The 27,366-nt window shown below is 43.5% G+C and overlaps 1 protein-coding gene and 1 pseudogene across 2 annotated transcripts in view; one reads left to right on the forward strand and one right to left on the reverse strand.

The window, feature by feature from the left end:
* The window catches only part of LOC117547782, a 253,890-nt pseudogene that overhangs the window by 127,288 nt on the left and 99,236 nt on the right, over nucleotides 1–27,366 (forward strand).
* The window catches only part of LOC117547779 (zinc finger protein 420-like), a 389,236-nt gene that overhangs the window by 88,707 nt on the left and 273,163 nt on the right, over nucleotides 1–27,366 (reverse strand). The gene's annotated exons all lie outside the window — the stretch shown is intronic.

Raw genomic sequence — 27,366 nt, forward strand, 5'->3', positions numbered from 1 at the left:
ACTCAAGATGGCGCAGGCAAATCAACTTCCGGTGAGACCGAGGACCGAGGAGCGAGGAAATGAAAATAGTCGACCTGAGAAGCAGCCCGAGCTGTCCGACTTCAGGCGAGCTTTTTGAGACCTCCCCCGGCTGCGATCGGCTATTCTCGTCTACTTTCGAGGCGAGCCGCAACGCGTCTCAAACAAGCCTACTCCCTCCATCTGACAGACTGCGGTCAACTCAGCCGTCTCTCAAATTTGCTTGGTCAAATGAGCAGTTCTTCATTTTTAGGTGCGCGATTTATAGCACCTTTACGGTAATCACTGAGAAGCGGCTCTAACGCTAATGCAATAGGTGTTTTTCTGCTTCTGTTTCTGTTTGACTGCTACCAACAATAAAATGAATTACTTTTACTGTCTTTTTTCTGGGTAATACACTCAAATTCCCCTCCTGAGAACAAAATCACGCCACTTCTGCTATATTTGATGAGATAAAATGATTTTTAGCCATACATTCTTAATAAAAGTGATACTGTTGGACTCAGTAGCCTACTTGTTAGACTACTACCAAAAGTACAATCAAGTACTTTTACTGTGTACTTTTTGAGAAATACCCTGTCAAACTCCCCTCCAGAGTACAATAATGTATGTTTTCTGCCATCTTTGATGAGAGATAAAATGATTGTCTGCCATAAGTTCTCAGTGAAAGTAGTACAGCTGGACAGAGTACTACTTGGACTACTGCCACAAGCACAATCAAGTACTTCTATCGTGTACTTTTTGAGTAATACCCAGTCAAACTCCCCTCCAGAGTACAATAATGTATGTTTTATGCCATCTTTGATGAGAGATAAAATGATTTTTTGCTATAAGTTCTCAGTGAAAGTGGTACTGCTGGACAGAGTAGTACTTGGACTACTTCCACAAGTACAAGCAAGTACTTTTATCGTGTACTTTTTGAGTAATACCCTGTCAAACTCCCCTCCAGAGTAGAATAATGTATGTTTTCTGCCATCTTTGATGAGAGATAAAATGATTTTCTGCCATAAGTTCTCAGTGAAAATGGTACTGCTGGACAGAGTACTACTTGGACTACTTCCACAAGTACAATCAAGTACTTTTATTGTGTACTTTTTGAGTAATACCCTGTCAAACTCCCCTCCAGAGTACAATAATGTATGTTTTCTGCCATCTTTGATGAGAGATAAAATGATTTTCTGCAATAAGTTCTCAGTGAAAGTGGTACTGCTGGACAGAGTACTACTTGGACTACTGCCACAAGTACAATCATGTACTTTTATCGTGTACTTTTTGAGTAATACCCTGTCAAACTCCCCTCCAGAGTACAATAATGTATGTTTTCTGCCATCTTTTTTTTTTTTAATATATTTTTATTGAAGACACATAAAAAAGACATTTGGTACATTGACAGGGACCACAGTTCAAAGTTAGTAGTAACCATTTAGTCTCTACTATTGTGCATCAATTGACAAGCCATACATGGTTAATTTTCTCTTGAAGGCATACAGTATTTAAGCCACCTTCATAACTCAAACAGACCAGATAGCCAAATATAAGGGAGTAGTGTACCGACTGAACTAAACAAGATAATAATAATAAAATCAAAATAATAATACTAAAACAATACAAAGACAACCAATTAACATAAATACGTAATAAAGGGGAAGGGGGGGGGGGTGTCCATCAATCAGTAACCAAAAATGCGAGAGATTGGAAGAAGGTTAAGAAGGGTTGCCACTTAGTGTAAAACATAGAGGTTCTGCCTCTTAATGAATACTTAATATTCTCCAATTTTAGAAAATACATGACATCGCTGCGCCACTTAGCATTGGAAGGAGCTTTTTTGGATTTCCAGTGAAGAAGAAGAAGTCGTCTTGCCAATAACGAAGTAAATGCCAAAATATCTAATTGCCCCGAGTTGTATCTGTTGTAATCTTCTGGGCACCCAAATATGGCAATATGGGGACAGACTTTCACAGTGAGTGAGAGTATTTTTGAGATATCCTCAAAAAACTTCTGCCAAAAGGAAAACACTAATGGGCAGGAGAAGAACATATGGGATAGGTTGCAGGGAGAGGCTTGACATTTGTCACAGATGTCAATAACAGTGGGATATATTTGTGACAATCGTGTCTTTGATAAATGAACCCTGTACAGCACCTTGAACTGTATGAGAGTGAGACGAGCACAGGATGAACTTGTATGAATCCTATTAAGAGCAGTGTCCCACCAGTGATCACCCAAGTTCACACCTAGCTCAGCCTCCCAGGCAGCCTTGATTTTAGTGGTGTGTGAGCTGTCATCGGTCAGGAGTTTGTTATATATTTTTGAAATAAGTGACTTTTGAAGGGGATCGGAACAAAGAAACTCATCCCATAGTTGATTAGGGGGTAGAGAGGGAAAGGATGGAAACAGGGATTTGGTACAGTGTCTAATTTGGAAATAACGAAAAAGGTGAGATGTTGGGAGTTCAAATTCCCTTGATATATCAGTAAAACTACGAAAGGTATTATCCTTATAAAGCTCTCTAAAAGTCCTCAGGCCCTTCTCATGCCATACAGAGAAAGTGGGGTCGGATAAGGCAGGTCGGAATAAATGGTTTCCCAATAAAGGAGCTAAAGTGGATGCAGAAGTAAACTTAAAATGCCTCCTAAATTGGTACCAGATTTTAAGAGTAGAACTCACAACAGGATTATTTGTATGTCCAGAGAGGTTGGTGGGAATGGAAGAGGTAAGTAGGGCCATAGCGGAGGATGAGCCACAAGACTGTGCCTCAAATCTAGACCATGGAGGATGCACTGATTTTGACCAAAATGAAATGTTGTGTATGTGTGAAGCCCAATAATATAATTGGAAGTTCGGGAGAGACAGTCCAGCGTTATGTCTACATATTTGAAGAATAGATTTACTTATTCTGGGTGCCTTTCCATTCCATAAAAAGCCAGAAATAACCTGATCAAGAGTCTTAAAAAATTGTTTAGGTAGGATCTATTCCTAGACATTGGAAAATAAATAGGTACTTAGGAAGAATGTTCATTTTAACTGTGTTAATTTTACCTATAAGCGACAGAGGTAAACTCTTCCATCTTTGAAGGTCTGACTTGATTTTAGACATTAAAGGGGAGATATTGGCAGCGAAAAGGGAACTTAGTGTTCTTGTTACATTGATTCCTAGATACTTAAAGCCAGAGGGGCTCAATCTGAAGGGGACATTGGACTGGTTCAATTGTGATGCCAGGGCGTTAACAGGATAACATTCACTTTTGGAAATATTCACTTTGTAACCTGAGAATGAATCAAATTTCGTAAGAAAAGATACAATTGTTGGTATAGAGTTACTGGGGCTTGAGACATACAACAATAAATCATCCGCGTACAGGGACAATTTAAATTCCATCCCCAGCCGCCATATCCCAGTGAAAGTGGTTGAGGTCCTCAGATATATTGACAAAGGCTCTATGGCTAACGCAAAAAGCAAAGGAGATAGTGGACATCCCTGACGGGTTCCTCTGGATAAATAATATAAGGAGATTGAACGCCATTAGTGGAAATACTAGCTTGTGGGGATGTATAAAGAAGGCGTATCCATGAAATAAATATATCACCCAGCCCAAATTTACTCAGTACAGTAAGTAAATAGTCCCACTCAACCCTATCGAATGCTTTTTCTGCATCAAGTAAGATCACTACTTCAGGGGTCGTAGCGGTGTTTTTGGAGTAGATAATATTTAAAAGGGTGCGGACATTGTAAAATGGTTGACGTCCCTTTATAAATCCTGTTTGTTCTTCAGAAACTATGGTTGGGAGAATATTTTCTAATCGACGTGCCAAAGCCTTAGCAAGTATTTTCGCATCCACATTTATTAAGGAAAGTGGCCTGGAAGAGCTGCAGAGATCCGGATCTTTGTCTTTTTTTAAAAGAAGACTTATGGAGGCTTGTCTTAAAGTGGGAGGAAGAGAACCATTCCGCAGAGATTCCTTATACACCGAGTGTATTAATGGGGCCAGGAGCTTTTCTATTTTGCATGTTATTTATAGCGAGGGAGATCTCATCTGGGGTTAATGGAAAATCAAGTTATTTTGAAACACCAGGACCTATAGTAGGGAAATTGAGATTGTCAAAGAAAGCGCCCATCTCAGAAGTGTCGGATGGCGATTCAGACTTGTATAGAGAAGAATAGAATGAGCCAAAGACTGAGTTAATGGTACTAGGATCGATATGCACCGTGCCTGATGAATCTTTTATCTGGAGGATTATACGTGAGGCTGCCTGACGACGCAATTGGTGGGCCAAAAGGCGGCTCGCCTTATCACCATGCTCATAATATGTTGAACGTGAGCGTAAAAGAAGGCGCTCTGCATCAGTAGTTGTTATGAGATCAAATTCCGTCTGTAATTCAACTCGATCTTTGTGTAAATTGGGAGAGAGACAAATGGCTAATTGCTGATCTATTTTTTTTATCTTGCACGATATATCTTTAATTTTGGCAGAACGAGTTTTATTTAACTGCGCATAATAAGAGATGATTTGGCCCCGTAGGCTTTTAATGATTCCCACAACAGAGAACAAGAGATGGGTTCATTGTCGTTTTGATTGTTTGTAATAAAATCATCAATTGAAGTTGCAATACATTTATTAAATGTGTCATCTGACAACAGCAAAGTATTAAACCTCCACGGCGTTGAGTATCGTGGTTGCGGTGAAATCCAAATATCCAGAGAAAGAGGAGCGTGGTCGGAAATTACAATAGGGTGATATTTAACTGAAGACACTTTGGTAATAAGTTTGGCATCGATGAAGAAATAATCAATTCGAGAAAAGGCTTTGTGCATATGAGAAAAGAAGGAATATTCCTTAATGCGGAAAACATACATTATTGTACTCTGGGAGGGAGTTTGACAGGGTATTACTCAAAAGGTACACGATAAAAGTACTTGATTGTACTTGTGGCAGTACTCCAAGTAGTATTCTGTCCAGCAGTACCACTTTCACTGAGAACTTATGGCAAAAAATCATTTTATCTCTCATCAAAGATGGCATAAAACATACATTATTGTACTCTGGAGGGGAGTTTGACAGGGTATTACTCAAAAAGTACACGATAAAAGTACTTGATTGTACTTGTGGTCCTACTCCAAGTAGTACTCTGTCCAGCAGTACCACCTTCACTGAGAACTTATGGCAAAAAATCATTTTATCTCTCATCAAAGATGGCATAAAACATACATTATTGTACTCTGGAGGGGAGTTTGACAGGGTATTACTCAAAAAGTACACGATAAAAGTACTTGATTGTACTTGTGGCAGTAGTCCAAGTAGTACTCTGTCCAGCAGTACCACTTTCACTGAGAACTTATGGCAAAAAAACATTTTATCTCTCATCAAAGATGGCATAAAACATACATTATTGTACTCTGGAGGGGAGTTTGACAGGGTATTACTCAAAAAGTACACGATAAAATTACTTGATTGTACTTGTGGCAGTAGTCCAAGTAGTACTCTGTCCAGCAGTACCATTTTCACTGAGAACTTATGGCAAAAAATCATTTTATCTCTCATCAAAGATGGCATAAAACATACATTATTGTACTCTGGAGGGGAGTTTGACAGGGTATTACTCAAAAAGTACACGATAAAAGTACTTGATTGTACTTGTGGTCGTACTCCAAGTAGTACTCTGTCCAGCAGTACCACTTTCACTGAGAACTTATGGCAAAAAATCATTTTATCTCTCATCAAAGATGGCATAAAACATACATTATTGTACTCTGGAGGGGAGTTTGACAGGGTATTACTCAAAAACTACACGATAGAAGTACTTGATTGTACTTGTGGTCATACTCCAAGTAGTACTTTGTCCAGCAGTACCACTCTCACTGAGAACTTATGGCAAAAAATCATTTTATCTCTCATCAAAGATGGCAGAAAACATGCATTATTGTTCTCTGGAGGGGAGTTTGACAGAGTATTACTCAAATAGTACACAGTAAAAGTACTTCATTGTATTTGTGGTAGTAGTCTAACAGTACCAGTTTTTTAAGAACTTATGGCTAAAAATGATTTTATTCCTCATCAAATATCATTGATTGATTGATCAAATATAACATCAGCTCGTGTACTACCGTCAGCGCCGCTTCTCGGCGATTACCGTAAAGACGCTATTAATCGTGCACTCAAAAATGAAGCGCTGCTCATTTGACCAAGCAAATGCGAGAGACGGCTGAGTTGACCGCAGTTCTGACAAGAGGGAGCCTCGTTGAGCTGCGAGTGTGGCTACAGACGGAGTGGTAGGGTCGAGGGAGTGGTTTGGGATTGGGCCTCCTTCTTCTTCTTCTTCTTCTTCTTCTTCTTCTTCTTCTTCTTCTTCTTCTTCTTCTTCTTCTTCTTCTTCTTCTTCTTCTTCTTCTTCTTCTTCTTCTTCTTCTTCTTCTTCTTCTTCTTCTTCTTCTTCTTCTTCTTCTTCTTCTTCTTCTTCTCTCGGTTTTTTGGCGGATTGCAAACAACTTTAAGGTGCATACCGCCACCTCCGGAGTCGTCTTGACTTGGTTTGCATTTATAAAGAATGCACACATGTGTTTAATCGTTAATGTCAGATATGTACTAAGTAAATACATTTGTTCCTGCTCAAGATTAGATTCAACTTTATTGTTATTGCACATATTACAGGTAATGAGACAACGAAATGCAGTTTAGCTTCTAACCAGGAGCAACAAGCAGTAAAGTGAAAAGTAATGTACACAATCTACAGAATAAAATATAGAATGAATTGAATGATGAATAAACAGTGAGGGGTATGAATACACTAGATATACACAGCAGCCTGAGAGCAGTATGAACAGTGTGTATGAATATGCTAAGATATATAAAGTATGAAAACGGTAAGCAGTGCAAGTATAGTATTAGATATTCATTTCATGATAATAAACATTGTGGAACAATTATGAGACATTTTAATGGAGGGGGCGACGTAAAAATGATACAAAACAACAACAAACTTTTGCCGAGCCAATTGGAGAGTTTCATCACCAGCACGTTTTAAAAACCACCAATGAGCGCTCAGCTCGAGATACCAGCGAGTCGTTTCCCATCAAGCATTTCGCTTCCGCAGCCAGTGGAGAGGAACTGCGCCGCCTCGCCGCGCCTCGCTTCGCCGCGCCTCGCTTCGCCGCGCCTCGCTCTCAAGGCTGCGGGCGTCTTTCTCCCTCGAGATTTCAACGTCTCATGTAGGCGAGCCTCCAGAGCAAGTCGGACAAAATGCAGTAGGGCCTGGCTCATTTTGTGGCATCTGCAGACAGTGGCAAGTCCTTCCGGCATATGCCACAGAGGCCACTACTCTGTGGTAGCTGTGGCAAGTACTTCCGGCATATGCCACAGAGGCCGCTACTCTGTGGTAGCTGTGGCAAGTACTTCCGGCATATGCCACAGAGGCCGCTACTCTGTGGTAGCTGTGGCAAGTACTTCCGGCATATGCCACAGAGGCCGCTACTCTGTGGTAGCTGTGGCAAGTACTTCCGGCATATGCCACAGATGCCACAACATATGCCACAGATGCCACAACTTGCCACTCGCCTTCCGTGGCAAATGCTGCTATTTAAACCCGTTTTTATCGTGTAAAATGTCGCTGTTTTGGTATGACTTTATCGAACTGATCTGTACACAGGACTGATGATCTGTGCACAGGGTTGGGTTGTAACTGAATACATGTAACGGCGTTACGTAATCAGAATACAAAAAACAAGTAGCCTAACTGTATTCAGCTCGCGTTACATTTGAAAAACAACTAATCCGAATACAGTTACTTTCGTAAACCTGAAGTGAATACATTTTGGAATACTTATTGGAATTATTGCTGGAAAAGTTTCCTCACAAAATGTATCCTAATATTCATTACCGGCATAACTGTGTGCACAGCGCAGCAGCATGTCTGTGAGGCCCCGCCCCCGCACGCAGATGAGAGAGAGATCTCTTTTTAAATATATTGAAAGTTAGAAACGGAGATGGTTCGATAAAACGTGCAAGATAACGTTTATGTAGCATTTCTTTATTGTCGAAATGATGACATTTCATAACTGGATCAAATCAAAGTGAATGGCCTGCTGCTGCTGAAGGCATGGGGCAAATATAAGTCCTTTGCCTAATTTATAAAGTAAACCTTAGCATCTCACTAGCAGTGGCAACTGCAATCAGTTACAGCTGCCCTAAGTCTGTAGCCAAGTCTAATAACACCAGTGTACACGTTGCTGTGTCAATACAGATATGTATTTGTTAATTATTTGTCTTTACTAGTCATACACCTGGTTTATCGTAGCAAGCAGTGGAAACTCCCCTTAAGAAGCGAAAATTGCCACGGGCGTTGCAACTCTCACTCGCCAATATTTCATCATAAATATAGCACGTTTGTTTATTTTAGCAAACCATGCTCCAAGTCAAATTGAATAGAAATTATAATGTTTTAAAAAATAGAGATCGGACCATCAGTCCTGTGTACAGATCATCAGTCCTGTGTACAGATCAGTTCGATAAAGTCGACATTTTACACGATAAATACGCATTTGCCACGGAAGGCGAGTGGCAGCTACCGTAAACCTTCTCTTACTCTGGCATCTTGTGGCAACTCCCGTTGAGCAGCGGCAGATGCCTCGGCAAGTTGTGGCATCTGTGGCATATGCCGGAAGGACTTGCCACAGCTACCACAGAGTAGCGGCCTCTGTGGCATATGCTGGATGGACTTGCCACTGCCTGCAGATGCCACGAAATGCGCTTGCTGTCTCTCACAAAATGACTAACCATCATGCAACGCACAAGCAAGACGTTGATCGAAATTGCGCAGGTCTGCGCAGGTCTCGCTTGTCTCAAACAAGCCTCTTCACTCTCAGGACAGTTCCGGTGCAGACCTCCACTCTCAGGACAGGAAGTGCACGCTAAGAATTCCAAAATAAAATCACCACTATCAGTACAGTGCCACTTTCCAAACAGGAAATGCACGCAAATCCAAAATAAAATCGGATCTTGACGGATCGTGACACTTATTATATACATATGTATATATCTATATATATATAGATATATACGGACACCTTGTATTGTTGTTACTATCAGTAGGCTACAACCGCGGCGCCACTTTCCGAACAGGAAATGCACGCAAATACAAAATAAAATCGGACTGACACTTATTATCTATATAGATATATATTTATTTATATATATAAATACGACATCTTGTATTTTAGTTACACCCGCTAGACAACAGTGGAAGGTTCGAGAAACAACCGTGTTTGCCGGGTGCACCGCGCATGGATGTATAATAAGAACTGGATACAGCGTGGGAGGCGGGGCCTCATTCATTCCTATGAGAGTTGCTCAATGGCGCATGATGACAAAATGGCCCAACTTTTGAGAGAGCGAAACGTCACAGATTACCCGGCATGCCTGAGAAGTACCCGTATGTGCGCTCAGAGCGCATGCGCAACTTTAACCACGCCGCCCAAAAGGCTCGTTCACATTAAGCACGTGAATTTGCATACACATAACAGCACCGCGCGTTCATGACAGCATGGTACTGGATTTATATTAACGAGGCGGCAGTTAGCAGCTAGCGGCTAGCTAGTAAATTATGCTAAATTACACATCAATCGTTATGTACTTTTATATTACGCTGACATCAGGATCTAGTGATATCCAAGCAACAGAGCTTCATTTAGCATGATACTTGGTTGTACATGAAACCACTTGGTAATATATATTAAAATGTATATGTTGAAGCCTGTTATGATCAATTGTGAGTTAAAACTTTATCTAAAAAGTAAAGCTGATGATGGATTACTGTGGTGGAGTTAAAATAACAATAGTCTATTTCTTTTTGAATTGTGATGGAGTAAAAGGATAGTAACTGTAATTATTCATGTTAAGTAGCTCACAAGTAACTAAAACAATTGCAAGTGCAATAAGAAGCTACAGGAACGTTAATCTACGTCGGTAATATTAACTTTATTTAATACAACATTTACGGTACAAGATTTACATCATACAGCCCATGAAGTATACTATTTTACAAATGATGAATTACAGCAAACATGTGCAATATATCCATTATTACAGCTCCGTGGGCAGTAAGGCGATAGGGGTCCGTTCTTATTGTGCATCCATGGGTAAAGAGAAACTCATGTAGTACTGAACACGTAACTTGAACCTGCCGGGCAGCGCGGTCCCGTGGGTTAGATGCGCGTTCATAATGCCGAGGGAAATAACTCACAGAATAATGTTATTAGCACATTTTTACAACTTGAGGAACGAATGTTTTTAATAAGGGCTATACAAACGTTCATACTGGGTAGTTTATTTAGTTTAAAAAAAATTATCCAACGAGTTACAGACCACTCTTTCCCAATGTAAGTCAATGGGAAAAAGTGTTTCCGGGCCCAGCAACCTAAAGGAAGTGTAGTACCGCCGTTTAACCAGCACGAATATTCTCATCAGACTCCGGCGCACTTCCTGGGGGCTTGGGATCTACCCACACCACACTCACCTTAGTGATACAGGAAGACATCTTTATAAAATGCAAAGGTAGGTGGGGGATGGAACGAAGGTGGGGTTTAAAAGCAGGGAGGAAAATGTCATTTCTCGGATGAGAAAAGGTCATACAGGTCTCAATCATACATTAAGTATAATAGGAAAGCATCCAACCGGAAAGTGTATACACTGTAGCCAGCCAGAAACTGTTGAGCATGTTTTACTGCTTTGCAGGAAATATAGTACTCAGAGAAATGTGCTTTTCCAGACACTGAAGAAAGCAACATTCCATGACTTGTCGCTATCAGGGCTGTTAGGGAAAACATCAGGCAATATATATTGTGAGATTATTACGTTTCTAAGAGAAATTGATACATTTAGAATAATCTAGAGTTTTGGTTCTTTGTTTTGTTTATTGTTTTCTGCTTAGTCTCTCACTCTACACTCCACACTCCAGTCCAGTTGGTGGCGGTAATGCACCTACAAGTTGGTTTGCCAACCGCCAATAAACACTGAAGAAGAAGAAGAAGAAGAAGAAGAAGAAGAGGTGAGTGGATTAAACACACGCAGAGGTTTCATTAAGTGTATTTATACCTGTTAGCTTAGTTTACAGTTAATCACGAATCAGAAGTTATCTTATTTAACACAGCTGTAATATTGGAAGAAAGAAACTCACTAAACTTTAAAATGTCCGCCAAAAATAGTCTCAAATTATCTTTAAATAAAGGCTAAAAGCTATCGGCTAACAGTTAAAGTCTAAAGCCATCGGCTAACAGCTACAGTTTAAAAGCTAAAGTCTAACATGTAACGTCTAAAAGCTAAAGTCTAACAGCTAACAGCTACAGTTATTATTCCAGTTCGGCTCTGGGTGAGTAACAGTTGATTTGTAATGCTAAGCTGACTTTATTTTAGTTATGTATTACACCAGTTGTCTTTAAGACAGTTTGAGTTGTTGTGTTGGTGCTCTTTACCATAGATATAGTTTTAAATATATGCTTATTAGCATCGCCATTTGCTGTGACGCAGCATTTTCCCCATTGAAATGAATGGGGTTCTTCAGTTAGCAGCTAACGCTAAGCTAAGCGACGGTTTAGCTCATTAGATAAATAGATATACTTTATTTAAATAATTATTTACCTTAAACTGAGAAATGATTGTGTCACAGCAGAAGTGTTTTCAGGCATTACACAAGTTAAGCATATTTAAAAGATACAATAAGATATAATAAAAATGAAGCATTAGCAGCAAGTTTACACACGGGACACATATCACTAGAGTATCTAAAGAATACACAATATACAGAAAATACTGTATACATGGAGTACATTAAACAGTCTTACTTGATAATGTTTGCTTTCTGTGTTAACTTAGTGATAGTTAATGACACAGATAGCGTTATAATCGTGGTTCAAACAACAGTTAATGTCACTTTCTATGTGAATAAAGTCATTTTAATGAAATAAAAGTGAACAAACTGAGCTGTAAGTTAGAATGTAAGTTGCTACACAGATTATGATGAATTATATCTAAATATTTGTATTGTATTAATAATAATTTGCCCAGAAAACCAACTTGTTAAAGTCATTTGCATGTAATGTTAATAACTATCTGACCTTTCTATAATGTTCTCCTCTGCTTAACATCACATTGACTAAATGGATCAATTTGGAACATGTTTACGTCACAGCAGCATAGATAAGACAAGGCACTGCACATGATGTGATAAAACACTAAATATAAACATCTAGAAATAGAACATATCATTGAATAAACTCTTTGAATTCCTCCTCTTCACTCCTGACAGTTTTCCACGTGAAGCAGCTCTGTGGTCTTCATCAGGACCCAGTGTCCCCAGAGAGGACCTGAAGCAGCTCTGTGGTCTTCATCAGGACCCAGTGTTCCCAGAGAGGACCTGAAGCAGCTCTGTGGTCTTCATCAGGACCCAGTGTCCCCAGAGAGGACCTGAAGCAGCTCTGTGGTCTTCATCAGGACCCAGTGTCCCCAGAGAGGACCTGAAGCAGCTCTGTGGTCTTCATCAGGACCCAGTGTCCCCAGAGCGGACCTGAAGCAGCTCTGTGGTCTTCATCAGGACCCAGTGTCCCCAGAGAGGACCTGAAGCAGCTCTGTGGTCTTCATCAGGACCCAGTGTCCCCAGAGAGGACCTGAAGCAGCTCTGTGGTCTTCATCAGGACCCAGTGTTCCCAGAGAGGACCTGAAGCAGCTCTGTGGTCTTCATCAGGACCCAGTGTTCCCAGAGAGGACCTGAAGCAGCTCTGTGGTCTTCATCAGGACCCAGTGTTCCCAGAGAGGACCTGAAGCAGCTCTGTGGTCTTCATCAGGACCCAGTGTTCTCAGAGAGGACCTGAAGCAGCTCTGTGGTCTTCATCAGGACCCAGTGTTCCCAGAGAGGACCTGAAGCAGCTCTGTGGTCTTCATCAGGACCCAGTGTTCCCAGAGAGGACCTGAAGCAGCTCTGTGGTCTTCATCAGGATCCAGTGTCCCCAGAGAGGACCTGAAGCAGCTCTGTGGTCTTCTCAGTGTTTCCAGCTTAAAAGAAGCTTTATGAATGCAGCCCCAGGTAGGTGTGTGTGATACCTTAATAATGACTTTCTCTAACATTATTTATCCCACAGTATATTCATAAGTTATATGCATACCGTTTAGTTTGAGTAAACGCTCCCCTTTTACCTTCAGCATATTGTTTTAGTACGGTAACTCTTCTTTATTACCGTTAGCATACTGATGTGAGTTTCTCCTCTTCAGTGAAGCAGCTTTATTACTGTCTCCTATTGTCGCAGACAAAGTAGCATTACATGGAAATATTCAAGTAAAGTAAAAGTACCTCTAAATAGTACTTAAGTACAGTACTTGAGTAAATGTACTTAGTTACTTCTCACCTCTGCTATGAACCTACGAAGTAGCTGTAGATTAGTTTTGTTGTGTCCGTCGGTTGTATTGAGTTGTCTTGTTTTGTGTCAGCTGTAGTTGTGTTGATTATTTCAGAGACCCATCCGGAGAAGGAGAACTGAGAGCAGCATGGAGGAGAACAAAGAGACCCCTGGAGCTCAGGTCAGTGTGCACTTCATCACAATATATTCCTAATTCCAGCGTTTCCGCCTGGCGGGCGTCTTGCCGTCATTTGACTCTTTTCAAACATAAACATATAACTGAACAGAAGTACACACATACAAACCCAATTAAACGCAGTCAGCACTTGTACAATTAATGCCACTTAACGCTATGATGTCTACACCCCCACATATTATTTGCACCCGGATTATTCTTAACCGCTGTCATTCTACACCAGCATAAGCACTTTCGGAGCTCTCGCTAACTCCCCTATCTTGTCAGGCGGAGCCGAGGACCCGACCAGCACCTGCCAGACGACATTTCAATTAATACGGTTTAATCCTTTAATAAATACTATCTCAATAATTAGTATAAATTATATAAAATGTGCAAATATGCCTTGTCAAACGGTACTGTGCAATCACGCTAATAAAGTGCAAAACTGTTCACTAAAGTGCTGAGTTACAAGGCCCGAAGCCGTCAGTTCCGGGTGCACGAAGTTACCTTCGTCACTGTGCACTTCATCACAATATATTCCTAATTCCAGCGTTTCCGCCAGGCGGGCGTCTTGCCGTCATTTGACGCCCTTATTCAGCTCGGAACGCCCTGAACTCGAGCCGAGGGCGTCCAAAAGACTTTTTATCGCTTGAAATGACGAAAAAGGAGAAGGACATCCCTCTGTTGGAGTGGAAAAGGAGTCTGGTGGGATTCTTTTCACCGCCAGCAAAGCGTGTTCCTGTGCTAGTGGAGCACGCGCGTGAACTGCGAGCGCCGGAGCCTCGCAGCGGCGAAACTGAGGCTCTGGTAAACTGTAGTAACATGAAGAGCCGTTTGGGAGCCGAAAGGGCCGGCTCTTCTTAGTGAGCCGAGCCAAATGATCCGACTCACTAAAAAGAGCCGGGATTCCCATCACTAATACGTAAAGAGATAGTATCTGTAGTGGCTATTTGTCAACAACAATAAAACTTCAAAAGGCCACTGAGGCACCAGGTATAGTGGAATCTTACGCAGATCATGAGTTGGTAATGAGTCCATTGTCCAGACAAGGCATCGACGTTTTTGTGGTATTTATTAGCTTCACCTTGGCAAGATCAATACAGCAAAAGGTGTTGAAATGTTTGCTGAACTCAGCCCGATACTGGTAAAAAACCATAGACCTTCCCGGTGCCCACTGACTGCTGCTGTGCCCTGATTGACTTAAATAAACCCAGCTGTGTGCTCAAATTGACCCATCACCTTCAAAATAAAAGCATTTTTAGCTGGAACACAACTTAACTCAAATAATATGGCTGTAAATTAATTCTACAAAATAACAAATAAATACATTAAATAAATGTAAAAAATACTGAATAGCTTCCACAGTATCTATCAGGGACGGCTCAATTCAAAATTCAAGTCCAGGGTTTCCCTCACATAGACTTTACCCATTCATTATTATTTTTGTATCGGTCCGCGAGCACGACGCCATCTGCAATCGATTTACTAGTGGACAATGATCCCTCGCTTGCTGTACCTGTTCGCTCTGCTATCGCGTGGAGGGTCTGCTAACAAGCAGCCAACAGAAAGGTTCATGTTAATGTTGTTGCACCTCACGAATGCCTAACACTGTTATCCCCAAATGAAAGATCACAACCTGTTTGAAATATACAATATGAATGCACAATATGGTTAGATAGAGGTTAGAACGTTGTTGTCTACGATACGATTCTTTAATTGTCAGCTCAAGTCTGAAATGTGACTTGCATCACAGCAGCTCCATGTGTAACATCAACATAGACACATAAGACAAACACAATACATGAGAAACAAACAACAAACATGTAACCTAACAGCAGGATCTGAGGTTACCTACTGTAACCCAGCTTCTATGAGTAAATGGCGCAGCCCTCTAAGGCTATTGCTATTGGGTTATCCCTCTGCGCCCCCGCGCAGCACTGAAACACTTGTAGTCCACGCCCACCCGCTAGGTGGGCCCCACCCTCGGGCCTCCTTCCGGTATAAGTAGAAAGGGGGCCCGGCAATCTGCTCCCATACAATATAACTTTTCTTCAGCTATTCGTGGGGCCCAGCGCTTAGAGGGCTGCGCCATTTACTCATAGAAGCTGGGTTACAGTAGGTAACCTCAGTTCTATTTCGTATATGGCTTCGCCCTCTAAGGCTATTGCTATTGGGTTAAGGGCGAAGCATGATGTAGTCTTTGCCCCACTGGGTCCGCCCGGCACTAGAAGCACAGACACACCTGCTCAATAACACCCCTGCCTGTTGTGCCATGCGTAATGGCGCATCACCGTCCCTGGAACATAGCAAAAAATGCCTATCTTCCCGACGGGGTGAAGGCTGGGAACAATACATACCGGCCGCTGTGAGAAAGTAGAGACGAAGGTCCCACCTTGTCCTGCGATCATAGAGGGGGAACAGCAGCTCTCTGCGTATCAGACAGGTAGGAGAGCGCTCAGCTGGATCCCTGACGTCACTCACTCTGACCAGGCACTCCGTACAAAGTGTGTCAGAGGAAAAAGGAACATCCCTCTCATAAGAGGGGAAAAGGGCCGCTCTCCGCGTGCCGAGAGGCAGGAGAGAGGCGCACAGCTGGATCCCTGACGTCACTCACTCCGACAGGACACCCAGTACAGGGTGCGTCAGAGAGGAATGGGAGACATCCCTCAAATAAAAATGAATAAATGAACAGGGGGAAGACCAAGATGCAGCAGTGCCAATATCTTCCACTGACATTCCTCCGTGCAACGCCGTGGAGGAGGAAATTCCTCTGGTGGAGTGCGCCTTGATATTCTCCGGGGGCTCCACCCCAGAGGAGACATATGCCTGTGACACAGCCTCACATAGCCAATGTGACAGCCGTTGTGCAGACCGAGGTTGCCCGATCGAGCGCTCTCTATAGTGCACAAACAGGTGCTGAGAACGGTGCCAGGCCGCCGTGCGCGCAACATAGCAGACAGCCCGCGCGCACAGGACAGAGGAGATGAGACGTGGCTTCTTCCTCCGACCTGTAAGGAGGGGGGAATAAGCCAGCCAGGGTGATCACTCTTGACCTAAAAGAGTTGTGATGACCTTAGGCATGAAGCCGGGTTAGGCGTGAAACAGCTGAACTGCCATCTCCTTGGATCCGGAGAGCTGATGGAGCCACAGAGAGAGCAGACCAATCACTCACCCTTTTCTCTGATAGAGCCAAAAGTAGTACTACTTTGGCTGAAAACAGTTTAAGGGGAACCTGATCAGGTTCAAATAGGGCTTTGCTTTAGTGCGCGTAACACCAAAGCCAAATCCCACTGAGGCGCCTTTCAGTGTGCGTGACACAGGTCTGAGTCTCCATACTCCTCGCATACAACGGCTGCTGCGTTCTGCGAGCCCCTCGGTTAAATTCGCCGGGAATATACATTGCTCTGATGGAGAGCAACGTGTGTGCGCGCCCAGAACAGCAGCCGCCTGGCTGCGTTCAGAAGCTGCGCAGATCGTACTCCTCCCTGGCGATTGAGGTAGGCTGCTTCCATAGCCGTGGCCTGTTGTCTGTGCAAATCAACACATGTTTGATTGTACAGCAACGGGGCGACTCCCCCGTTCTTTTCCGTAGATTTAGAAAAATAGCGGGAGTAAACCGCGCAAGACACTGTTCCTGGGATAACGGGAGTGTTTCTTGTATCTCATGGAACTGCTGGGGGGGGGGAGAGGCTTCTCTGTGATGTGCCGTAATGGTCGTCATGGTGACGAGCCACGCCATCGCCGCTGCCCGTGAGGCAAAAGGGCTGCGAGGGAGTTTCCACACGCTGCATTTCACTCCGTCTCTCATCATGAGGCGCGTACACGCCCAGAGGATGAGAGATGTGTGCAGTGCTGTCCACACGAGGCGTTATAACGGTGCTCGTGGATTTATTATGACTGTGTGTAAGGCATATCTGGGACAGGAATGCCGCGAGCTCTGCAGTTTATAAACCAATAGGTTAAAAACAGCAGGCTTCTGCAGCGAATGAACCACCTCTGGAGTGTCCCCCTGTTGGAAGAGACCCAAGGGGATCATCACGTGACCAGCTGACAACGCCGAGCAGCTGCGTCACGGAGAGGGCTGTGTGGGTTGTGACATGCCAGAGGAGAGCTGTCAGTTTCTCCACTCGCTGCCGCGAGAGCCGCGCTCTGCTGGCTGAGTTTAATTCCACTCCCAGATAAACATTTGTCTGACAGGGAAGAGGACAGCTCTTCTTCCAATGTATTATGAAACCCAGGCTTTGACAGATGCGATACGAGATGTACCGTCTGTAAAGCGACTTCCTCCCTGGAGCGAGCCAGCAAATAGCAGGTCGTCCAGAGGAAACCACACTCTCATCCCTCCTCTGTGTAGGCTCCAGCCTTCTCTACACAAAAACGGGAGGAGCCAGGAAATATCCGAACGGCAGACGATTGTCTGGTCTGATATTCCCTGAAATGAGAAAACGCAGGTATTTCCTGTGTTTCGGGATGAGGGGTACGTGGAAGTATGCATCCTTCAGGTGGAAGTGAACCAGTCGTCCTGGTGAACACATTCCAGCACTTGTTTGATCGTCAGCATGTGGAATACTGACAGATCGAGGATGTCTCATTGCCCCAGTCTTTTTCGGGATTAGAAAAATAACGGGAGTGAAAACTCCTGATTTTCCTCCCTTTGAGGAACCCTGGAAATATCCTCTTTCAACAGGAGTTCCAGCGGCTCGGATTGGAGCGCAAGACATAGCTTCTGGGAGGACAGGAGTGTTTCCTGTATCCCATTGAACTGTGGGGGGGGGGGGGAGAGGCGAACTGCAGGGTGTACCCTCTGCTGATCAGCCTGCTCATCCATCTGTCCATCAGACACACGCGCTGCCACTCCGAGAAACACTCTGAGAGCAGGCGCACATGCTCGAGATGTGTTGTGGTCGTCATGACGACGAGCCACGCCAGAGCCCTCGCCGCCGCTGCCCATGAGGCAAACCAAGGTGGGCCTAGAGCGAAAGGGCTATGAGGAGGCCTCCACACGCTGCATTTCACTCCGACTCATCATGAGGCGCGTACACGCTCAGAGGATGAGTGGAGGTGTGTGCAGTGACATCCACATGAGGCGTTACCACGGCGCTCATGGGCTTATTGTGACCGTGTGGCGTATCTCGGACAGAGGAATGCTGCGAGGTCTGTGGTTTAATAACCGAAAAGTTATAACCACCAGGCCTCTGCAGCGAACCCTGCTGCCTACTAATCAACAGATTGGAGGCAGCTGGCCCTGATTTTCTTCCTCCTGGGGAACCCTAGAAATAGCCTCTTTCAACAGGAGTTCCCGTAGCTCTGCTTGGAGCGCAAGCCACTGTTCTCGGGATGACAGGCGTGTCTCCTGTATCCCGTTGAACTGTGGGGGGGGGGGGGCGAACTGCAGGGTGTACCATCTGTTGATCAGCCTGCTCATCCATCTGTCCATCAGACACACGCGCTGCCACTCCGAGAAACACTCTGAGAGCGGGCGCACATGCTCGAGATGTGTTGTGGTCGTCATGACGACGAGCCACGCCAGAGTCCTCGCCGCCGCTGCCCATGAGGCAAACCAAGGTGGGCCTAGAGCGAAAGGGCTGTGAGGAGGCCTCCACACGCTGCATTTCACTCCGACTCTCATCATGAGGCGCGTACACGCTCAGAGGATGAGTGGAGGTGTGTGCAGTGACATCCACATGAGGCGTTACCACGGCGCTCATGGGCTTATTGCGACCGTGTGTAGGTGGCATATCTCGGACAGAGGAATGCCGCGAGGTCTGTGGTTTAATAACCGAAAAGTCATAACCACCAGGCCTCTGCAGCGAATCCTGCTGCCTACTAATCAACAGATTGGAGGCAGCTGGCGTAGTTACCACGCTCTGCAGCTTATTAATCGATAGATTAAAATGCGCAGGCTTTTGTAACGAACCCTGCTGGCTATTAACCGATAGGTCATAGGCAGCTGGTTCACCCAGAGTGGGGGATATGTGAAACACATTTGAAACTGATGACTCAGACAACATGTTGGGAAATAAGCTTCTTTTATTTTCCTCACACTCCCTCCAGGGTTCGTACGGGTGCTTGAAGTCCTTGAAAATGCTTGAAATTTGACGTGGTGTTTTCAAGGTTGGGAAAGTGCTTGAATTTTGAGAATGGTGCTTGAAATTGAGATAAAGTGCTTGAAAATGTAAATGCTTTACTTTTACAATAAATTGCTGTCTGACTGAATAGTTCGCTTTTTAGATTAAAAGAAAATAATTGCTTCGCTTCTAAAACAGCTCCGCTGCGTCCTTCCCGCCTGCTATGCGTGCGACCTGCAAGTGTTTGTGTTACGTGTGACCTGGGCATTCTGATGAGAGTGATAGATGACTGTGTGCCTGGAGGTTGCAGTTTCAACGAGCGTTGGCTAGCAGAAGACAAATACAAGCCATGGCTAAGACGAGGGTCAAGCCCACGAGTAGCCTCCTGCAAAGTTTGCAAAAATAACGATGCGAGTCTGCGCTGACGAGCCACATGAAAGGTACGCCGTAGGAGAGCATTTTCGATTAGTCTAACGTTGCATGTTATGTTTGTTTAAGCTAACGTTAGCAAGCTGAATAGCGAACTCGATGAGGGATAATAATTGCAGGGGATAATCATTTCAGAGGAGCGTTACAGTTGCCATCGTGAATAGCGAACTCGATTGAGGGATAATAATAATTGCAGGGGACAATCATTTCAGAGGAGCGTAACCTATGTTATGTGCGTTACAGTCGCCATCGTGTGGTGTTCAGAGGATGAAGCACTCACGGCATTTCGTGTTATAGTCACGGAATATAATCTATTGATTCGACACAGAGTGATTTTGAAAGCAATGTATTTCTACTGGTAGTATGTTTCGTGCCTAAACCAAATGTGACTTGATCTATTGAAATCAGTCACATTGACCTGAAGGTGTGTGTGTGTGTGTGTGTGTGTGTGTGTGTGTGTGTGTGTGTGGTTACATTAGTCCGTTCTCTGCTTGTAATTATGCCGAAGCTTCAAAGTTGTATTTATCTGAATTTGCCGAAACAAGTTTAATATTCTGAAAGCCAATACTTTGTTTATTTGAAAACAGATGAAAACAAACTGTCTTTTATATAAAATTGAAGTATTATACAAGTAAAACTACATTTTGCTTTAATCCCATGTAATTGTAGAATGAACACAGTCTTCCTTTGCAGATGTATAAGTCAGGTGTTTTGAGTAGTCAGCATTACCTACAAATCATTGTGCACATTTGTAAATATTATTTTCCACTTGTTACCATTGTGAGGCTATTTTTATGCAGCTCTGCGTGATTTTGTGGCTACAATTCAGACTAATACACTACCAGAGGTGGAATAAGTACTCAGATCTTGTACTTGAGTAAAAGTACAAGTACTCAGATCTTGTACTTAGCAAAAGTAGAAGTACCAGAGTGTAGGAATACTCTGTTACAGTAAAAGTCCTGCATTAAAAATGTTCCTCAAGTAAAAGTAGGAAAGTATTCTCATCAAAATATAGTTAAAGTAGCGACAGTAAAAGTAGTCATTGTGCAGATTGGTCCATTTCAGAATAATATATATGATGTGTTTTCTAATGATTGATCATGAAAGTGTTCTCAAAGCTGGTGAAGGTGCAGCTAGTTTGAATGACTTTGTATACTGCAGGGTAGCTTGTGAATTTACTCAGGTGGAACTAAAGTCTGATTCAACAATTGGTTATATTTCACATCATTCATCCACATCTGTGAAGTAACTAACGGTATTAAATATTTAATGGAGGAAAAGTACACCATGTACCTCTGAACTGTAGTGGAGTAGAAGAACACCATGTACCTCTAAACTGTAGAGGAGTAGAAGTACACCATGTACCTCTGAACTGTAGAGGAGTAGAAGTACACCATGTACCTCTGAACTGTAGTGGAGTAGAAGTACACCATGTACCTCTAAACTGTAGAGGAGTAGAAGTACACCATGTACCTCTGAACTGTAGTGGAGTAGAAGTACACCATGTACCTCTGACTTGTGTTTACTGCCAACCTAAAAGTACCTCAAAAATAGTCATCAATAATGTATTGAAAAGTTATTTGGCTGATTGTTTTATATTGGCTCAGACAGGTTATATGGGACATACAGATGGGTCACTCATTTTTAAATATTAAACTTCGTTTTTTTTTTCTTTCATTTTTCATCCTCAAGTAGAATGCTATTATGAAACACACATTTGTTTGTTTATAGCATAAAGAACATCTGATTTAATGTGAGGTAGGGAAATAATCGTTTGAGTATGTGTATATAAATATGTCAAGGCCGGCTCTGTTTCCTCGGCGGCTCTCGTGGAGCAGACGACGAACGGGAGTACCTCACTCCCTTTTGACCCCCCCTCTCTGCTGGTGGTGGGGGCGGAGGAGCGGGACGGTGCCCCTGCCGCCGCCGCCGGACGAGTCTGACGCCTCGGCTGCGGTTGGTGTGAGCGTCTCTCTGCCTGTCGCTGTGGCCGGGTTGGCCGCTGCTGCTGGTGCCGCTGAGGCTTCGCCGCAGGCTGGAGCCAGCCGACGTGCTGGCGGATATCATCCGCCTGCTCCGCTGCGGCCTTCATGGACTCGACCATGGCTAGAAACTGGGGTCCGAACAGCCCGTCCGGGCTCTGTAACAGCCGCCTGTTGCAGCTAGAGGTGGCGCTGGATCTGCGTCATCCATGCTGCGATCCTCGCCTGGGAGACAGCCACGGCTGCGCACAGCGTGAGTGCCGTTCTGGCCGCCTTGCCGATCTCCTCCGCCTACTCTGGTGCCACGGTGGTGGACCGCTCCACCAACGTAACCACCGAGTTGGCCAGCAACGCGATGTTGTTTGCCGCCGCAGACGCCTGAAACGCACATTGGTGCGCCCGGTCAGCCTGGCGGGCGACATACTGGTCCTTGGGGGAGGCCAACATAGGGCGCCGTCCGGCGATCAAGTTGGCCTGCCTAACCCCAAAGAACGCCGTCAAGCTCGGCTCCAGAGCGGGGGTGGTTCCTGCCCGTCTGAACCCGGGAAAACACTCCGGCAATGTCGTCCAGAGCCACCCTCTCCCGTCCTAGGGGAACGGGGAGACCTTTGCATGCTGCTGCTTTGCCGATTATCTCCGGCAGCTCCAGCATAATGCCACCCAACGCCAGTAGCGCCGTGGCCACGGAGAAGGGGACCGCGTGCTCGGCCGCCTCACCCGTACCTCGCTCCGACCCCGTCTAGGGGAGAGGGGGAGGGGAGAGCCGCATGGCGAGCCATGGAGGGAGACAGGGTAGGAGTCGTCCGACTCCTGCCCCGCACTCGGCTCCAGAGACAGGCCGTCTGTCGACGGTAGCGAACAAGGCACGTGCGTTGTTTTTGTTTTTGGCAATGATGTCAGAGAAGAAACATTGTCGTGCAATTTTCAATTCCAAATTATAAAAGCCAAGTCTCTCTTTATAGATTTCAAAATTAACTTGGAGATTTGTTTTTCTCCACCTACGTTCAGCTTTTCGACACTCTCTTTTTTCTGTTCTCACGGTCATGGCCTTTCTCCATCAATCAATCAATCAATCAATGTTTATTTATATAGCCCAATATAACAAATGTTACATTTGTCTCAGTGGACTTTACAGTTTGTACAAAATATCAGTATGACAATACGACACCCTCTGTCCTTAGACCCTCACATCGTACAAGGAAAAACTTCTGAAGAAAACCCACAGTTTAAAGGGAAAAATGGGAGAAACCTCAGGGAGAGCAACAGAGGAGGAATCCCTCCCAGGACGGACAGACGTGCAATAGATGCCGTGTGTAAATTAAAAAGATAATACATTTGCAACATAGGTAGTCCAAATGTTTGGAAATGCCTGTGTGTATAATAGGAAGATGAATCCCCGAGGATATCCATCCAAGACCTATGATCCAGGACCACAGCCACGACTCAAGATCCAGGGCTCGCGATCCAGGACAGAGGAGCGCAGGATCATCCATGACTCCGGATCCCAGCGTATATAGACACCAAAAAGAAAGAAATTTGGGGAAGCTGGGTTAATCGGAACATGAGAGTACACAGGTATAGACAGAGAGAAGGAAGAAGTAAGATGTCCCCCGAAAAACTAAGCCTATATCAGCAAAACTAGGGGCTGAATCTGATCAGCCCTAACTATAAGCTTTATCAAAAAGGAAGGTCTTAAGCGCACTCTTAAAAACGGATAGGGTGTTTGCCGCCCGAACACAAACTGGAAGCTGATTCCACAAATGTGGAGCTTGATAAGAAAAGGCTCTGGCTCCCATTGTACTTTTAGAGACTCTAGGAACAACCAACAACCCTGCATTCTTGGAACGCAATGCCCTAGTAGGACAGTAGGGTATAATGAGTTCTTTAAGGTAAGATGGCGCCTGCCCATTAAGGGATTTGTAGGCGAGAAGAATCATTTAAAATTCGATCCTGTGTTCTATAGGGAGCCAGTGTAAGGCAGCCAGAACAGGAGTAATGTGGTCCCTTTTCCTAACTCTGGTTAGTACACGAGCTGCAGCATTTTGAATCAGCTGAAGCGACTTTACTGACTTCTTGGTACACCCTGATAATAAAGAGTTACAATAATCCAGCCTTGAAGTAACAAATGCATGGACTAGTTTCTCTGCATCGTTTTGTGGCAAGATATGCCTGATTTTTGCAATGTTACGTAGATGGAAGTAGGCGGTCCTTGAAATTGATTTTATGTGGGCGTTAAAGGATAAATCCTGATCAAATATAACACCAAGATTCCTTACAGTCTCACTGGAGAACAAATTAATGCCATCCATAGTTAGTATATCCTTAGATAATTTGTTTCGTAGATTCTTCGGGCCAAGTACAATAACTTCAGTTTTGGTCGTGTTTAACATCAAAAAGTTTAAGGTCATCCACGTTTTTAAGTCCTTAAGGCAGTCTTGAATTTTATTTAGATGATTAATTTCATCAGGCTTGATTGATAAATATAGTTGAGTATCATCCGCATAACAATGAAAATGTACAGAATGATTCCTTATAATATTGCCTAACGGAAGCATATACAATGTGAACAAAATAGGTCCGAGCACTGAGCCCTGTGGCACTCCATGGCTAACTTTGGTTTTCGTGGAAGATTCATCATTGACACGTACAAACTGAGAGCGTTCAGATAGATAGGACCTAAACCAGCCTTAAGCAGTTCCCTGTATGCCAACTAAGTGCTCTAGTCTTTGCAATAAGATATCATGGTCGATAGTATCAAATGCAGCACTGAGATCGAGCAAAACAAGAATAGAGACACGTCCCTTGTCAGAGGCTATTAGAATGTCATTTGTGACTTTAACCAGAGCTGTCTCTGTGCTATGATGTGTTCTAAAGCCAGACTGAAAATCTTCAAATAAATCATTGTTTTTTTAAGTAATCACACACATGGCCGTATCTACCATTGAGGTCACCGAGGTCCGGACCTCGGTAATATTTTTCGAGCTGTGTATACAAAACTTGTGTAATAACTGCACTAAACGGGGTTCTTTGTAGTACTTCCATTTACTGACCATGGGGGCGCTGCATAACTACGCAGTCTCGATTAAAGCAAACAGAAGAAGACAACATGTATCAACAAACCACCGCAGCCCGGGCTTGTAGCGGAGGACAGGCGGAGGTATCTAGAGATCTGAGTCCAGCGGGCTGCTTGTGTTTCTGTTCATCAGGACATCATAGGACCAGCAGATCCTGTGTGAACGCTGTACGTTAGTCAGTGGACGTCCGACAACATGCACACTAACTGATATTGCAGCTATAGGCTATACTTTGGTTTACATTGCGTGAATAAACTAGCTAGAGAGCTAAAGTTAATTACATTCATCCAATGTCAGAAGGATTACATTTTAACAAACGTTGTAATGCTTTTCTTTCATTTCAATTTGAGTAAAACATTGAAGATATAATATTGTATTGTTTTCTTTTTACACTGACTCAGATATAATGAAAAGACTACGTCAGTCGAAGCTCAGCTTTGGTAAGGAAGAGACAGGACAGGCAGAGAGAGAGAGAGAGAAAGTGATGGAAGTCAGGGAGGAACTGCAGGTACAGTCACACAAAATAATGTAGGCTTAATAACCCCATCTATCCATCCATCTATCTATCTATCCATCCATTGTTAGGAACCTTGACTCAATAGCTTGGAGGACTCAAATGCATGACCCAGAGACAAAAAGGTTTTTGAAGAAAAAATAGTCTTTACTTGCAACAAACAAAATCACTCTTTTAGAGGAATGAACAAACTGACAAACGTAAAGCGCTCTCGTGGAGGGTAAAAGGCAAAACACTGACTTTCATTAAACAATGGCTTAGATCTTACTTCTTGGAGCAATGAACAAGACGAACCGACAACTAACAAGGGGAGACAGGACAATATATACATGAGGTAAGTGGGCACAGGTGGAAACAATCAGGGGCGGGGCAGACACTGATGATGGCGGGAAAAGGAACCAGAGCAGGAAGTAAAGGCACCTGGAATGAGACAAGGTGAGTACAAAACAAAACAGGAAATGGAACATAAACTAAACTAACATGACAAAACTTAACATAATTGATGGGACACAACATCCATCTATCTATCTATCTATAACAATAGTCTTCATTTATAGACAATAGGCACCATTTTAAAACAACATATATCTATTGCAGTTATGATGTCATAATAACATACAATTGTATAAAACACAATTTGCTTACATCTTTGTTCTCTTTTGAGAATCAAACAAAACAGATTTAAATGTAAAAAAAAGAATGCAAACAAACAAGTTAAATGAACTGAATTGGTTTTAATTCACTGGCTGGAGCGACAAGTGAGGAGGAGCAAACATTTAACAACGAGGGAGAGATTGAACAAAGAGAAAGAGTAGAGGACAGAGAGAGTAATGGAAGAGATAGAAGAGATGGGGCGGGTTATGGAAATGGAGACTGAGGGAAATAGCACAGGAGACACAAGAGAGACCAAATACTAATACTAGAGTAGACCAGGCCGGAAGAGAGGTAGCAGGAATAGATGAGAGAGATGAGTGGTGAGAGAGCTGATAACGGTCAAAGAGAGACAATTCTACATGAATTTGATCGAGCCAATTATAAAAATAAAGCACTAACTGATGAAGAAAAGTACTGCCTTCTCAAAAAAAAGTGGTTCAAACATGAACATAATTACCCCAAAACAAAGTTTGGTGAAAAGCAATTACGCTATAACATGAAGTGGGAGGAGAAATATCCTTGGCTAAGATATTCTGTTTCAGAAGATTCCACCTATTGTTCCATTTGTATGTCATTTAGTAAAAAACAAAAGAACACAATCTTCATAAATGACAGATTTCGAGACTGGAAAAATGCCATTGGAGAGAAGCGGGGCATCATTTCTAACCACAGTTGTAGTCCAGCACACCTACATGCTGGCTGAACATTTTCTGTCAGTAGCCAAGGGCAACAGAAAAGCATTAATTCTGTTCTGAGTGATGCATATGCAGAGAAGGTTGGAATCAATCGCAAAGCTCTACTTTCCATTATTTATGTTGTCAACTGTCAATCAACTGATTCTTATGCATTACACTTTCAAAAATAATTTATATTGTAGCCCACTGACTTGGTTTGAAATCAATATATTATCCAATTTCGGACCCCCCACAGGACTTAAAAAGCACCTCACTAGATCATGAAAATCCCAAAAATCTCGGGGTGTATACCCCCGAACCCCCCTAGAAGGTTTGGACCTCGGTATTTAGGAAATCCTAGATACGGCCCTGATCACACAACTGTTTTGCGACCG

The sequence above is a fragment of the Gymnodraco acuticeps genome, unplaced genomic scaffold, assembly GCF_902827175.1.
Source record: "Gymnodraco acuticeps unplaced genomic scaffold, fGymAcu1.1, whole genome shotgun sequence".
NCBI lineage: Eukaryota > Metazoa > Chordata > Actinopteri > Perciformes > Bathydraconidae > Gymnodraco > Gymnodraco acuticeps.